The sequence below is a fragment of the Temnothorax curvispinosus genome, unplaced genomic scaffold (genome assembly GCF_003070985.1).
Source record: "Temnothorax curvispinosus isolate PA1 unplaced genomic scaffold, ASM307098v1 QBEX01008615.1, whole genome shotgun sequence".
In the NCBI taxonomy this organism is placed as follows: domain Eukaryota; kingdom Metazoa; phylum Arthropoda; class Insecta; order Hymenoptera; family Formicidae; genus Temnothorax; species Temnothorax curvispinosus.
This window is the reverse complement of record NW_020218395.1, coordinates 42,158-60,186: the sequence shown is the minus strand read 5'-3', so window position 1 is coordinate 60,186 and position 18,029 is coordinate 42,158. Positions and strand designations below refer to the sequence as shown.

General features: G+C 39.5%; 1 protein-coding gene and 1 pseudogene across 2 annotated transcripts in view; both read left to right on the top strand.

Moving 5' to 3' along the window:
• The window catches only part of LOC112458041 (protein roadkill), an 83,971-nt gene that overhangs the window by 31,483 nt on the left and 34,459 nt on the right, over positions 1-18,029 (top strand). The window lies entirely within an intron of this gene.
• On the top strand, positions 4,449-5,385 carry LOC112458034 (annotated as a pseudogene).

Genomic DNA, 18,029 nt, shown 5'->3' with positions numbered 1-18,029 from the left:
GTGTGCGTACGTGTACGTAGGGTGTCTCGTCACTAACCCCGTTTTTCAAACGACAGATTCTTCGGCGAATTCGAAGTCGACTGAAACAAACACGCGTCGATTGAACGTATGCCCATTGTATGTCATACTTCGTAACGTAACAGACCGCAAATGCCGTGAGAATTAAAACGCTAATTAAATTCCTATTAAAGGTAAAGCTTCAAGCAGATAAAGCTCTAATTAAATTTTAATTAAAAAGAAAGATCCGCGTCATCGAAATTAAATTTGCATAATGTCATAATTAGAACTTCCATTAAATTTTCGTTAAGGTTAATGTTGAATTTATCGAGGAACGTATCGTTTGCACACAAGTGGGCATTCGGTACGAAATAAAATTTAGAGTTCTTGTTCTTTCCTCTAATTAAGGCGCCATTGTTCGAAGCGACGGTTAGTGAAAGATGAGCCAAACCCTTTTCTCTCGACAGTCTCCTCTTCGACCTACGTATGGCCTCGATAATAATAATTATGAAACTTGGCCGCGATAGTGAAAGTATCGCCTCGTACAGGACGTTTCATAATCAAGCGCGCGCGAGCGGGCGAGTGAGCGAGCGAGCGAGCGACGTCGAATTCGAGTCATTCGAGGCGAAAGCAAATCTCTCCCTCCGTTCTCTCGTTCGTTCATTCGTTAGCGCATCAAATCTCGACGCTATCGAGCGACGGTTTTCTCGGGGAATCGTAGCTGGGAGAAATTAGTTTGTCTTGGCAAAAGTGAAATCGGCGAAACAGTTGCGCGACGTTAACGGAGTTAGAGAAAGATACGCGATCGATATATGAAAGTAAACTTTTGCAGGTTTCCCGACTTTCGCGTGTCCGAAATTGTTGCTAACGTTACGAGCTGGATATCGGTTTTAATTACTAAGAGAAGAAAATCGAGTAACTTCCTTGGGAATAACGATTCAATAATAAAATTTGAATTTCCACGATAAGAGGCCGCGAGCTTATAAATGTTGTGTGTGTGTGAGAAACGTGATTTTAAAATAACCTGAATTTTTAAACGTGCTGAGATTTTCTTTTTAATCGTTCGTGAAGCATATTCTTCGTCTGATAAATATTAATAGGCTTTTCTTTAACGATCGACGTTATCTGGAGGAGTAACCTCTACTGTTTTAAATGAATGATTCAGTGAGCATTTCTCAACGCCCACGAGTCGAGTGTCTATCGGAGAAGGGGCGAATTACTTCCGCGCCATAAAGAGATTTTAATAAAACTTTGGAGAAATCTCTCGGCTCAATCTGAACGATTATAAATTCGGCGTCGTCCAAGCCGGCCGTATTTGTACGTTAGACAACTGGGACAATTTGACAACTTTCACGAATGTAATTCCACGCCCGTTTAAGACTCAACCGAAACCATGTCTGTGAAGTTGGAATATCATTTTCCAACAGATAAAAAATAAAAGGGAGTTCTTGTCGCATGCAGTCGAGTTCTATATAGTTCCTAATACTTTTTAGTAATAGTTCTGGTGATTTTATTCAAAAAACAGTCGATTGAAAAAATGATCTGCTAACTTCCCGTAGCAGATCATTTTCTAGCACATCAAAAATAAAAAAGAGTTCTTGTCGCATGCAGTCGAGTTCTATAGTTCCTGATACTTTTTGGTAATAGTTCTGTTGATTTTGACAAAAAGAAAGTCAATTGAAAAAATTATCTGCTAGTTTTCCGAAATCTCGGATTTCTGGTTTATCTAAAATATTTTTCGCATTATTCTGAGCATACTGAAGCATTTTCTACAGAGTTCCCGACATTAGCAATGTGGTATAATTTTTTTTATAAATTAATACTGCCCGAAAGCCGAGTATTTAGAGAGAATAGGGTGATATGCTGTACGAAATGTCGCAGTTCCGGTTTATCTAAAATATTTTTCGAATAGTTTTGAACATACTAAAGCATTTTCTAAAGAGTTTGCGACACTGGCAATGTTGTATGATTGTTTAAAAAATTAATACCGCTCAAAAATCGAGTATTTATAGAGAATAGGGTGATATGCTGTACGAAATGTCACGGGTGTGTGAAGTTGGCACCTCTACTTTAAAATTCGATAGTTCTGATTAGAGTTCCAGCTTTTTTTCGAAGAGTATAAGAGTATTTTTATGTTTATACAAAGAGTTCTCTCCGGCGATTAACACTATGAAAAAGGTAATTAAAAAATGGGGTGCTAACTTCTCACCCAACTTTAAGACCGAATAGTTCTCAATAACTCATCTGAAGAATTTTGACGACTAGAGTTCCTGATAAAAGGAAAATTTTTTTTTCAAAAAACAAAAAATGAAAATCGGATTTTAAGACCAGGGGGCTTATTACGGTTCTTGAAACGAGGTGAAAGTTACAAAAGTGAGGAAATTCACTAGGATATCTATGATTTTATTGGTCGAAATCTAGTAAATCTGTTCACTTTTATAATTTTCACCTCGTTTCAAGAACCGTAATCGACCCCCAGAATAGTTCTAAGTAGCTCATTTGATTTCTTTCGAAAAGTTCTAGAGTTCTTGATAAGTAAAACATTCCGAAACCTTAGAATTGTTTTAAAAAATCATCATCAAAACTTACGCAAATGACGTTTACGGCAGACCTTCGAAGTTGAATATCTTCTTAACTAGTGACTGGATCGTTTTCGATCATAGAAATTCCTTTCAGAATTCTTAGAGTTCTACTAAAAAACGAAACTCTTATCCGAACGTCTAGAACTTTCAAAATAATTTTTATGCGGACTTAGTCGAATTTTACGCATTGCATCCTCGAAGTCGAATATCTTTTTAACTATAGCCATTAAGAAGTTAATATATTATGTCTTGTTCAACATTTAGAAATTAAGTTAAAAAAGTACCAATACCCGGACATGTACCTATATCTGGACGTTATTATTTATAAGTATAACGCGAATTAAAATCAAAGATAAAAATATTTTTTTTGTAGTTTGAAACTTTAGAGGGAAAGAGAGAGAGAGAGAGAGAGAGAGAGAAAGGGAGAGGGGGAGAGAGAGAGAAGAGAGAGAGAGAGAGAGAGAGAAATCTTGAAATTCCCCGTGTACATGGATTTTTACGTAAATTTAACATTGTAATGACTTAACGTATTTTTATTTTTTGATATCCTTTTTCTATATTTGTAAAGAGCGTACAGAAGAATGGTGCACGGAAAGAAGGGTATTGCTGAAGTATCAAAAAATTTAGCTAGATACAGATCTGAAAATAATTTTGTTGCATTATCAAAATAATTACGTAAAACAATTAAACTGATTACTAAAATATCAACATTTTTACAGTATTATCATTATACTTCAGCTACCTACTATAATTATTTTAATGGTGTAACAGAATTATTTTCAGACAGAAAACCGTTCTTTCCGTATGTGTAGATTAAGGGCGTGCATTTCCATGATGCGTGAATAAGAAACTCTGCAAGTCTCTAGCTTTCGTTTGCGCTTCACAAAACTGAATTTTGTACCCGCACTAACATTATCAACAATTTCTGCGTGGTCGATGTTACTTTGTACATGAGCATGAATAAATTGCATGTTATCTTTTTTAACCCTAGGTATACACAGTCTTATTTTGTCCATACACTTATACACTGTGGGGTCTCGAACACCTCATCCCATTGTCATCGTAACTTCAGCAAAAATAAATTTCAATTTATTTATTTATTTTTTTTTAATTGATCAAGGAATAGGCCCATAATGCATAAAAGTCGATTGAATTAAAGAGTTCCGAGATATACGAGTAAAAAGAAAAGAATATATGAGACAAAAGTTTCTACGAGCTCGAAAAAAGGAAGCTAGGCTGGGGTCTGGGGAAGAAGTGCAGGATATCTCTACTCTGAGATTACTCGGAAAAGGAACAGACAGTATCTGAACATTTTTAACCCTTTAGGGGCCTGTGTACATAATTATGTACATAAAAAAACTAAAAACTAAAAAAAAACTTTCATCAGGGACGTCTTTTAAGACTATCTTATAAATTATAACATTTTACTCCAACGGGATCGATGTGTGGCCTCTAAAGGGTTAAACAAAGAGAAAGTTACGACAAATGGATTAACAACGCGTAATGAGTTAATATTTATTTTAACTGGCTCAGTAGATTAGTGTGATTATGGCATTTAAAATTATCACGTGAACGTTGTTTGTTACCTTATATATTATCTTTTGTCAATCGTGGCAGAAAGGACAATAGGTTCATGAACACATAGTTGTCTCATGTGTTGGCGCCGAACGACCGACGATACATATAGTTCGCCTAGTTTCGGGGGATTGCACTGGTCCCGTTTTGTGGTAGGTCACTGGTAGGTGAGAACCGGTCGTCTCTAGTTTCATTCTACAACTGCACGTGATTTCGACGTTCGTTTTGAGCATTTCCGTGTTTGCTTTATACCTTACACCGACGGTGTCGGAGAAGAAACGTCGATCATCGGAGATGTTTCTTCAGGATCCAAACAACGCACTGATGCCTCTGGAACTGAATATGCAACTGGCATCGCCACTTTTCGCGCAGTCACCGATCGCTCTACAACGCAAATTAGGTGAGAGGATGAATTCAGACGAATGGGCATTTCAACCCTTATTGCTGCGCGGAGTCAACGTGGAGAGAGCTGCTTAATTGAAACCTCTGGCAGCAATTCTACGAGAATAATACAGAAATGATAATTACCAAAAGCGGTCGGCGCATGTTCCCGTCCGTTAAGATAAACGTAAGCGGTTTGGAGAAACGTGAGAATTATTATGTCCTCATGGAGATAGCACCGGCCTTCGATCGCCGTCACAAGTACTGTGGATTATGTGGATACCAGAACGGGGGCAAGAACAGCATTATGGGTGGCTGGAGTTTTACAGGGCCGACAGAGACGCAACAGCCCTTCGGCTATAGGATTTATAAGCATCCCGAGAGTGCGGCAACGAGGAGCCACTGGATGGACAATCTGATCACCTTCAATAAATTGAAGCTCACGAACAACATCAACGACTCCAATAATAACGTGGTATTAACATCGATGCACAAATACATTCCTAGGATCTGGATAGTCCGTTGCTTCGATGCGAAGAACTACAATGAGCTCTTTACTCATCCAACCGCGTTGTTTGCTTTCAAAGAGACGGAATTTATCGCGGTGACGGTATACCAAAACGAGAACATCACAAAGTTGAAGATCAATAACAATCCATTCGCGAAGGGTTTTCGCGAGACGGGTCAGTCACGGTTCAAGCGAAAGCATCATTCGATCGATTATCAGGCCCAATCGGATTCCAGTCCCGACGAAAGGGTCTCATTGATCTACGACTCCGAATCGAATCAGCCAAACGACCCCCCCTTAAGGGTTCCAAGCCCATTAAAGCATGCGATTATTTCACTTTAGCCGGAGAGTCGAAGTTGGCCGGCCTTGCAACGTGGGAGAAGCGGACGCGAATTCCGCCACCGTTGCGAGTCGATCCCCGGCGCCGGGCATGCTTGAAACGCAGTGCCCGTGCACTGCGTTTGACACAGATGGATATCCATTCACGAAATAACTTATTACTATTTATTTTTATTTTAATTTGACACGGCTACTGGGAGCAAGTCTCGTCGAGATCGTGGACATATTCGGACGTGTTTTGTCTTGAATAATGTTTGAAGATTGATGCAATCAGCGCCGAGTTTGGATTGAATCTTTTGAGTCTATATTTATTATTTTCGACTTGTTCTTGGCCGTTATGTGATCCTGAGGAGGATTAGGTGCCATAAAATTTACAAAGAAGAAGAAAAAGGCTATTGGGGGCCACGGTTACTCGTGGCATGAGTCTCGTGCGTCAAGAGGTGTAATCGTTTCTATACCTGATAACTAGCGCCTACTCTCGAGAAGACAGCTACGCAGTCACTGGGTGTCTCCGCACTAACCGAGTCATCAATCTTGCATCGTGCGTGCAGTGCCCGAACCATCCGAGAACCCGGGCGTGAAGATTTATTTTTGACTTCATATTTACTGCGTGTTGGGGACCAAACGGATTGACAGTCGAGAGCTTCCCAGATAACCGTGCCCTTCCTTGGCTCCACCAGCGGTACTTGGGCCCATATCACTACAGGCTCTTAGAGGCGCAGTCAGATTGACGCCACTTGGTTACCGCAGAGCGCGCTGACCAGCCGACATCAGATCTTGCGACCGAGACGTACTGAATCGGAACAGCCCCATTGCCGCGGTCCAACGAGACCACTGGGAGGTGAGCGCATGACTTGACTGGGAGAGGCTATATATTCGCATCACCAGACCAGTAACTGACTCTGATCCCAGGCCCAAAGAGACTCGTGCAGAGAATCACTTCTCCGATACAATATACGACAGTGCACGCACAACGTAGTTTTCAAGCCAATTGAATCTTTGGATTCTAACACGCATTCGCCACTTTTTTCCTGTTCCTTTCTGCCACGATTTACAAAAAGTAGTAGTCTTGCCACTGTTTGCAACGCGGACTCAATATGTTAATTTAATTATTAATTTGACTAATCTATGGAGTTAAAATAACATTCTTTGTATTAAAATAATAAATTTTGACACCACACAATTAAAAAGAACAAAATGTTATTTAACTCAAGGTATTGGTTTACATTTTATCTTTTAATATTTAATAGTGTAGAGACAACTATAGTAACTATACTATTTTTTATTTATATAGAGTATATAGACTAACGATTATATGTATTGAATACTTTGTAATTAATTGTAATTGCAAGCCGTTTTATTATACACTGTAAATCCAAGTGTGTTATTTCTACGCGCATAAATGTTTAAAAATGACACATTTGACTGAAGCTCGTTTTACATGTTTTGTTGCGTGTTAAATCAACACGTTTAACCGTTTAATATGTTCAACCGTGTTAAATGGCATTATTCAAAACGACAAGAAATGTGTAAGAAGAGTTTTAGTTAAAGTAACACACTTGGATTTGCAGTGAATTAGCCGTATAGAAAAAGAATTTCTTATTATTTCATAAAATATTATACATTCCTTTTTTGAATGCAAGAAAGTTACGCACGTTGCACGTAACTTTCTTCAACTTTTTAATACGCCACCATGAATGTCTGTACTTGATGCAATAAATTATGCGTTTTACTCGTTGATGTTGTTTACGATAATCTTATCGTTGCATCTTTAATCGATTATACGCGTACATATCGATGCTGCGAGATTTATATCAATATTACTCGTATAACACGAACTCCCTCCGTGAATATATCTCTGATTTAAGGTCGATTTAGTCATAACCGTGCCGTGTCCGTACCGTTTACGGACAGAAAGATTTTATAGGCTCGTTTCACACGTATCCGACACCGGGCTACTGATGTCGGGTATCCGATCGATTTTCTTTGTTTTCACAATTCGGCTATCGGACAAACGTGTAAATGCTCCCATATTAATCCATACACTTCGCAATTGGATACACGGCGTCAGTAGTCTAGTGTCGGATACGTGTGAAACGAGGCTTAGTCGAATTTTATCCGTTGCATCTTCGAATATCTTCTTAACTAGTGGCCGGATCGCCACTAGTTAATGGTAGAGTTGCAGGTGTTGTGATGGGAGTTTTAAGAAGATCTTCGACTTCGAAGGTTTGCCGTGAATGTCATTTGCGTTTTGATGATAATGTTTTAAACAATTCTAAGGTTTTGCAGTTTTTTACTTATCAGGAACTCTAGAACTTTTCGAAATGAATCAAATGAGCTACTTAGAACTATTCTGACTTTAACTCAAACTTTTATTTTTTTGTTTTTTGAAAAAAATAAAAAAATTGTTTTTTATCAGGAACTCTAGTACCCGTCAAAATGCTTTAGATGAGCTATTTGGAACTATTTGGTCTTAAAGTTGGGTGTAAAGTTAGGATTCCATTTTTTAATTGTCTTTTTCAAAGTGTTAATCGCCAGGAGAGAATTCTTTTTATAAACATAAAAATACTCTTATACTTTTTGAAAAAAAACCTGGACTGGCTAAGCTGAAAAAAAGATCAGAACTAAAAAATTTTAAAGTAGGGGTGCGAACTTTACACACCCAAATGTCGCAGTTTTGGTTTAAAATACTTTTCGAATAGTTCTGAACATACTAAAGCATTTTCTAAAGAGTTCCCGACACTGGCAATGTTGTATGATTGTTTAAAAAATTTAACCGCTCGGCTTTTGAGCGGTATTAATTTATAAAAAAAATTATACAACATTGCTAGTGTCGGGAACTCTTTAGAAAATGCTTTGCACGGAGAAAAATCGTTAGTAAACGTTACATAGATGCTAAGTAAAATTTACTAAAAAACTTGAGCTGGACTGGCTAAGCTGTATTTACCAACAGGGTTAGGTAAAAATTCCCGAACAAATTGATAATTTTTACTTGATTAGTTAAGCTGCAGTACTTAGGTAAATTCTACTCAACTGTATAAGTAGGATTTACAAATTTTGATACGGTAATATAATATTGAACAATTATAACACTTGCAACTAATAATTATGTTTAAAAAAATTGATTTGTATGTTTGTACAAGAAAAATATATTTTAAAAATTAAATATTATTTAGATATAATTATTAAAATAGGTAAATAGATCATTAAAAATTTGAATAACAAAATTAATGGCAATTTTTTCAAATAAAAATGTATTTAATTTTTATGTACGTTATAGTACATGTCTTGTGGCTACATAGTAGTTTGATTTTTTTTAAATTAAAAGACAAGCACTCAATTGCGGCAAGTCTTTTATTAATTTTTTAACAATTCTTAAATCGCTGTTAAACTTAACTATAAACGCAAAATAATGTTCATCAAACGTGATTGCAGGTACATTCACTAAAACAAAATAAACTCCTTTATCGGCATAGTAAATTGCAGTAAATTTACAAAAAATCGGCATACCATCTTTTTGAAAACTTTGTACAACACTATTTTGAACATACATTATTCCATTCGTTTCTACATACTTTATCCGTCGTATATTCACTTTATCACAAACATGAGTAAAGTGTGCGACGACAACTTGCTTATTATAAAGTATTTCAGGTTCTAATTTCATTGTTTTTTCGGTATCACTTGTAGCTAATAAATATGCAAACTTAAGCTGATTTTTTGTTGCCATTGTTTTCAAAATATTTGTTGATGTCGTTACACTCTTTGCAGCCAATTTGTGATTTCTGTGTTTCGATTCATATCGCATTGACCAAAAATGAATTAATGGACCATTTTCTATAATAATTTGAGGATAGTGTGTCATGTTGTGATGTTTCGGTTTCAAATCACCGTACAATTTGATGTATAGTTTATGGTGTTTCTTGAGAGTAGATATATTTTATTGAATATAAATTAGTGTACCAAAATGTATCCTGAACTCTTTTGTAAGTACTTGAATTTTCTCAACATCTGTTCAATATTCATATCATCTAATAAACTACGCGCAGCAAAAATAGACTCTCATTTCTCAAGATGTTCCTCCAAAGTTCCAGTCGTATTTGTTTGGAGCCATTCAAGGTTTTTCTCTATGCTGTCAATCTCTTCAGTATTATTTTCTAAAACGTCACAGACTAATTAATTGATGTTTCAGTCAAAATAGATTACATAAATGAATTGTTAGGTAAATATGCTCTTACAATTTATTTACGTGATCTGATTTGCAATAAACCCAAGAATAATTATAATCATAATAACTTTTTAATAACAATATAAATTAGATAGATCGATCAAGTTTTTTTTTGTCCTAATACAAAAAATAGAAAATTAATATTTGTACCCGATTTAATTAAACTGTTCCTTTTATTCTTATTTGAGTCTTTCTTCGTGAGTAATCCTGCAGTCTTGAGAAGTTTTCTGCAGTGACAGTAATGATTGTACAGGACGCCGCTTATGTTTACTGGAAATCCTGGACCCTTGTTTATTTATTCTAGAAAATAAAATAAAGCAACTTAATTATACACGCGAAAAATTTATCCTAAATAAAATATATTAAATATGTATTGATTTTCATATAATGATTGCTGTATAAAATAAAGATAAACACTTGCAGTGTACACAGTGCATGTAATGTTTATATATTGGTAAAAAATAAACAATAATCTAAACATTACGTTTCCGTCTATCGGAATAACTTACTTATAATTAGAGCTCAATAATATTGCAGGCTTAATTAAAGCTTCAGCTAATAAAGCAGTATCTACTTTTTGTGTCTGTTCATAAATAGCCACAACAAGGCGACCTGAGAAATTTGAATTTAATAATTCCAGAAAATGTTCTCGTTCCACATCTATAAAAGAACGTTTACATTACAATATTATGCAAAAACAAAGTAAATTGTTCAAGATGAAAGCAAACTTAACCATTATCATTGATAATGCTTTTAGCATTTTCATTAGGTGAAGGTAAATCAGCATTTGATTGCGTAGTGGCAACGACAAGGTAAGGTTCAGGTGAATTATGGACAACGTCTCCGATTTCAATAGGCATGCCCGTTATGTCACTTTCATGCAATACACTATCGGATAAATCAAGCTTTTGTACTTCTATTTCTTCTTTATATTTATCATATTTTTGACTGGACATAAATTGATGTCCTAATACGGGAATCAATTACTCAATCAATTTTTTATTGAGATTAAAAAATACATGCTTGTCGATTGCATTTTCTGGAAATGAATTAAATAGAATAAAAATTTACTGCTGTATTTTAATAATAATGCTTGGGACGATTTATTGTAGCTGCGACAATTGAACTTTTGTCGTTCGTACTGTTATCGCGTTTCGCTCATGTTACCGCGGTCGCATTGGCAATAACGCAGCGCGTAAAGGTTAAGGTGTCTTAGCGCCGCGGCGTTGCGTACCTCAAAAGTTTAGGCCTATCCATTAGAGCTGAGTCTTTATTTATTTCTTAGTTTGACCATAGCAAGTTAAAATTATCATGACATTCAATTGAATTTTGTCTTATACTGGATATTATTATTGCTGAATAATATTTGCTTAACTTGCTAGGTAAATTTTACTCGACAGTAGTTCCGGCGATTTTTACTTAATATATTTGGTAAATTTTGCTTAATTTATCAGTTACATTTTACTTAACTCAAATTCTGCAAAATTTGCTTAGCGAACTTAAGTAAAATTTGTTAACAATTTTTCTCCGTGTAGTATGTTCAGAATTACATGAAAAATATTTTAGATAAACCGGAACTGCGACATTTCGTACAGCATATTACCCTATTCTTTCTAAATACTCGGCTTTCGAGCGGTATTAATTTATTTAAAAATCATACAACATTGCCAGTGTCGGGAACTCTTTAGAAAATGCTTTAGTATGTTCAGAACTCGTCGAAAAATATTTTAGATAAACCGGAACTGCGACATTTCGTACAGCATATCACGCCGGAACCGCGAATGGTGGTCTCGATATCGGAGTTCATTTAAACCGCGGCTAAGAAAATATTCTAAAAAGTACTATTTCTAAAATAGAAATATGCATATTTTATGATACGCCCGGAATTCGATTGTTGCGACAGGTCATAAGAAGCCGAGTGAGTCGCAGGACTTCTCAGAACTTGGGGCTTAGCCTATTATCTATAGGAAAGGGACGATACAAAGGAAAGTGTGAGAAATGTCCACAACACTATACCTGCGCACTCGCGAGAGCCTAAGTGAAAGTTCGTTTCTCTTTTCGACAGGTGCTCTATAATCGTAAGAGTTACATCTTTGTGTATTCGAGGTTTCCTTTAACTTCAAGCTAAAAATTGAAGTTACAGGAAACGATAATCCCGGATATCTGACGTTACATTTCGATTATTAGAAAGAGTGAATTAAAATTGAAAAACTGCGTTTACAAGAACTGTATAAAATACTATATATAGAAACGAGCGACGTTAGTAAAAGTTATTACGCTGGTGAAGTTGAAGAAGAGTTGAAATGTTAATATTAAATTATTATAAAGTTATCTTGGAGAGCAAAGTTTTTACTCTTTCGAGATTCTATTTCGAGACAACGGGCGGGAGAAGGAGATCCTTGTCATCGGAGGAAAATTTAATCGCCGTTCTTGAATCGAGATGAGCGTCGCCTCGCGCGGCACCAAGGACTTCTATTTCCCGTGGTTAGGCACGTTTCCCCGATCGCGGACGTATCGAGCGTTTTATTCACGATCGCCGGACAGACCGGGTTCGATGATCTTCACCGCGGCGTGACCTTCGCGCATCGGAAGCTTAAGGTCGACATTCGCATCGCCGAGAAGCAGGAAGGAGGCGGCTATCTCTCCCGCGAGAGTTCAACGCACGCTCGTACTGTAATCTCCACCGCGGCCGGTTACTTACGGCTTACGACGATTCGCTTGCCCGGCAGGTAACGAAACGGCATGAGAGCTAGCCGTGCGATGCCTCGTTACATCGTCAAGGACTAGAGAGGCGAAGAGGATTCGAGAGGATTCGAGCTTTTAAGCAAATCGAACGCGCTAAGGTACTCACTCGCATCGCCGTTCTTTCGACTGACGGTTGTTAAAAATTCCTTCGTATAGATTGCGGAAGAACCGAGGACATTTCCTGGAGCCTATCTGCCTACATATCTTTACAAGATTGACGTTTCATACGAGAAATTATCTCCTAAAAGTTTACGTAGGATAAAGCGGCATTTCTGAACTGATATTATATTTAATCTAAAATACTTGTGTAAAGTTTCAAAATATCAAGAATGTAATATTGGGACGATTGGGAGAAGGAATTATTTCTTAATTCTGATAATCTTCTTTTAAAAGAATTCTTAAAAATTTTAAATTATCTTAAGGTCGCTCAAGATGTGAAAGATATTAATACGCGCAGTCCGTATAGAATCTACGCGGTTTGTTAAATCCGTAACGAAGCTAAGAACGCTTCGAAAAAAATTCACTGTTCCAATCAATCGTTTACCGGCAGAATTAATCGCGCTACGGTGAAGAGAGAAGAGACTTCGAGCGACCATTTTCTCCGGGTTAATTTCGTTTCTCCGACGTAATCTCACGCGTTGGTAACGTGCCAAGAGCTAGGCTTCTTCGACGAGCACGAATAACACGCGTACGCTCGCGCGTATCATCTTTTTCCTACGACTAACCGATAGACGTGACGATGAAACCAATAATATAACTGTGACTCATATAAGAAGTTATCGATGCGACAGGAAAAGGAAGAGAGCGTCGAGAGTCCGCTATCTACTGGTTTATGATGCTCGAAGCATGCTTCAATAAAATCGTTACGTGTATGTATGTATGTATGTATGTGTGTTTGTGTGTGTGTATGAAAAAGTAGATAAATTCTTTTTACATACGATGACAATCAGTTATGTCTTCAAAGTCCCTAATTAAATTAATGTCAGCAAACGATCTGTAATTCTTTCAAGGAAATGAAATTGTGTGTGTGTGTGTGTTCTTGCCTTTTTAGATAATTTATCTACTTAAAATGAATCTGCAATCCAAAGTACCTTCATAACATTCTAAAGATACCGAATAATGCATCTCCTCGGTTCGGAGATTATCGAATTCTCCACGGTGGGAACGCAGAGGGGCTTAGGAGCCCCAGACCTCCTGATAAATTAACGACGATTCCAGATGTTCCGGGAACACGGCGAAATTAAATTTGCACGGAGCATTACGACGATTCCGCTCCGACGACCAGGCGGAGCGCGCCTCGCGAAAGCATCCGAGCCTCGAGCGCGAGCGGAAGCGGCGCGTATAAGCTGTATAAGCGAGAGGAGAGGTCGAAGGGTTCATCGTCTCTCTCTCCCGGGTGTTCCGCGTAGCGAGCCGGCGCGGATCAGGTGGAGCGACGCGGAGGAACGCGGCGGCGGAGGAGGCGACCCGGTCGACGCCCCTAGGAGTCGTTCAACCCGCTCGCGGCGGCGGCAGCGGCGGCGGCGATCGGCCTTGAATCACCCGTGCCCGTTTACGGGAGCGCCGTGGAACGCGCGCGGGGTTCAAGCACCAAGGCGGACACCAACAACGCCAGGTCCGAAAGCTTCCGGTGGGACGAGTCCTCTTCTTGGACACGGTACACGACCGTCGTAGCCACGCCGAAGTAAACGATCGTTCGTTCCTCGCGCGGATCATCGCGAATCGCCGGCCGGGTCATTGCGAAGATGAACGACCTCGGCGACGTCTTACGAAAATACTTCCTGCATCGTAAGCGTTTCCCAGACGCTTTGCATGACTCTCTCGCCGCGTACGGTTGACGGAAGTGCGCATTCGAAAGATTGTGAATTAAATTAATCATTCGAATATTTTCATACATTGCGATGCGGTCGCAAATGCATTGTATTTACGAGAAACATAATTTAATTTGAGATATAATTAAATCGTGTTTGGACAGACGTTTATCTTTTTCTTTTTAGAGCAGGGAATCATAGAGCTTGCAGACGCAAAACGCTTCACGAAATACGTTTGAGAGATGTGAAGACACGATAGAGAATCTTATATGTATATATAAATTCTCATTCAATTTTAACTTATAGGATTTTAATCAGAAAGATTGGGTCAACGAAACCGTAGATAAATTAGGTAAATTAAGAATATAGGAAACGCTCTATAATCTCGACTGATCGCAGGAATAAGGCCACATTCGCTTGTCACGAGAATTTCTAAATCTGAAAGCTACGTGAATTATAGCGCTCTAAAAAAAATCCTCATAACTTTACGTAGATCCTTGGATTTCGGTCCTTGGACTATAAGGTAGTCTCGCGACGACCTCGGACAACAGCGAGAAACTAAATTCACGCTGCGTCCTCGTCTGAATAAAAGGCCAAAATGTGTCTTGTGTCCGAAGGATACAACGTTAAAAATACCAGGAATTTTGGGTGATGATATAATCGTATTTTGTAATCGTTTTGTCAATCTCAAATCTGGGAATCGCTTCTTCCGGCAGGCGCGGAGGATTCCAAGTTGTCGTTAAATCGGGCGCGGCCCGCCCGCGCAAACGAGACTCCTCGGCGCGCGTTATCGCGAATTTTTCGACACGCGAATCGCGCGCGTGACCCACGGTATCGCGGTCGGCCGACTGCGTTGCCGCGGATCGCGCGGATGACGTTACGTGATGCCATGCCGTGGCGGTGCCGGGGGGCCCCCCGCGTCGCCGACGCGGCGAAATCGGTGTCGCGCATTACGAAAGTTAACTGGAGCACGAATAGACTTTCGATTTATAGGCGAACGCCGCTGAACGCGGCGGTGGACAGCGTGTGCTGCTCCTGGCTCCATCGATTCGCGCGCGGGCCCCGCGCTCACGCCGCGCCGCGCCGGGGCCGTCGTGTATCGTAAAATTTCGCACCGACCGCGCTCTTGCGCAACTCCCGCGCGAGAAAGCGCGAGTGTAATAACGTTCGCATTTCTGCCACGCTGTCGAAATTAGAACGGTGGAGTTAAATATATACGTGGCGCGTGAAAAACTATCGAGATTCCGCTCGCAGCCTCCGCGAGCGCTTTTTTATTTACGAGTAGGTACTTCTAACGGTCGGGATCTCTCGAGAATTGCGCGTCCGAAGAGAAGACGCGTGGAGAGGAGCAAACTGCTTCTAATCTCGAGAAGATAACTGTGTGAACTTTTATCAATATCAATACTATAATCAGTAATGAGCTGCTATATTTTCTTCATTTTTATAGTTATGGTATTTATCGGCGCTATCTGTATACACATATATTGTCGCGTGCTATTATTATACCAACGTTATTTCGTTTTCCTAACTACCATCCCTACCATCCCTACCGCTGTCAACAGACAATTGTCCATTGTTGCGGATCTCCCCGAGCCAGGAGGGGAAGACTCGCCCAGGCTGATAATGAACCTCTATCCATTTATCCGTAGTATCCAGGGCGTCGACGTGGGGACTCGCAAATCGCGAGTTGCAACTTCGTCCGGGCGAATCGTACGGGCGCGCGAAGCGGAAATAACTGCGGAAGACGAGAGGAGGAGGGGGAAGGGTGAAGAGGAAGGGAACGGCGGCGGCCGCGCGGATTTCCAGCGAGAATCGCGGAACGTTTCCGCGACCGTCGGCCGCGAGGGAGACCGACCACGACACGGAGGAACGGGAGGAGAGCGACGAGAGATATCTAGTTGCAGGTCGTTCACATCGCGCGAGGGGGACGAGCGCAGTAAAAATAGAATGAGAGCGCCAGGAGCGCGTGCTCTCACGCGCGCGCTACGCGCCGGCGGTCTGCCGGCGCGGATTCTCCGCGTCTATCCAACGCGAGAGCCTTCCTTCTTCTTTTCTCCTCCTTTCGCCCTACGTTTCCTTCCCTCCGCGACCCCCACGTGATACCCGGCGATTGAACTCGGATCGCCCGCGATTCCGGCGTCCTAAAATCCGCGCTTAAAAGGAAAAGCGATACTTACACGAGTTTTACGAATAAGTGTCTCTTAATTTAGCGATTTGGAAATACGAATTTGGAATTACCTATTCGAATAATAAAGATTCTTTTTATTCGACCTAACTGGCTATCTTTGTTAATTATAGTTGTCGCGCTCTCATATTATATATAATATATTATCTGTTCGAAATTGAATTATCTGTTGTATTTACAGATGGTTCAGAAATAAGTTCCTCGATTCGGTACGATAAATCTAATTCGCGCAATATATAGGAATATACAAGGGAACATACAGGGGAACCGTATTCTGAGTATATGGTTTTAGAAACAGCTAGCTTTCAGAACGTGATTCAGAATTCATATTGCTCATTTATGAGGGACAGCAATTTCGAGCGTTTACGTCTATAACGGAGATTTTCTTGGAGACGTCGGATGATCCTAAAAATGCTCTTTTAGCATAGGACAAAATTAATCCTGTTATCATAACAGTATCCTTTATCTAAAATTGTACGTACGCAATATTACATAGAACATTTTATCTCAAGCAAAGTTTCGATTAAGATTTAAATAAAAATGATAGACTCGTCGATGTAAAATAAACTATAAATAATAAAAATATAATAATATAATTAGGCCTGCGGCCGGCTTGCACTTTTCGGCTGATTTTCTTACTGCCACCCCCACTCCTCTCAGTTCGTAGCATCTGGGCTGCTCGCGGAGACGAAAGACGCTCGAACTCAGGGACGGTATTAACTGTAAATCATATGGGGCTTCAGTGCGTGTTGCCCTGCGTGCTAACCACTGTTTTTTGAAATAGAATTATTAATATTATTATGATATAAAGTTAAGAGTGGACAGTAAAATGAGAAGGTATGTTAATTGTACACACACACACACACACACGCGCGCGCGCGCGTGTGTGGATGTACATATGGGGCATTCCATGATTGACCTGGGTTTAATCCTCGACCTCTCGGATTTGATCGGCGATTTTTTATGTTATTGTTTCAACTCTAAAATGCACTCCGAATTTTTTTAGATCTTTTTTATAAAATTGATTTAGTTATAATTTTTTAAACCGACATATTGATGGCCACAATTTAAAAATCTGAAAAAATTCTCAAAAATTCTGTGTCAGCTTCTCTTTCACAGATTTTCTTTGCCTTTGACGAATGTCTGTTTCTCTTAGCAATGGTTGAGAGACGTAGGATTAAGATGAAAGATGCTTTCGCAAACGAAGAGGCACGGATCTCCTTCTGGCTCGGACGTTCGTCCTTCTAGGGCCGAAGGATTGCTTTTCTTTGGGATCTTCACAAGGGGAGGGAAGCTCTCCGGGACTCGACTCGTTTCTAACAGGGGCCAGTGCCCTGGTACGTGGGATATACCGGACGACCTTGGGCCTCACGGCCAATTTGCGAGGTCCGTTCCCTGCAGATGCGCCCTTACAGCCGTCTTATTAGCCACGAAGGAATACCCTTGGATTATGTCCCTACGATATCTCGGGAAAGCAATCATGACTTTGCACACATTAAACAAAGGTTTTGTTTAGTCTGCGTAAAGTCATGACCTGTTTAATATTTAACAGTCGGATTCCATCCGCCGACGTTTAACTTTAACTATAGCTCGACCGAAACTTGGTCTTTTTCTCTCTCTAAAAATTATAACCGACTATAAATTTCACACAATATTATCCCTTTTTATGATATTTAAT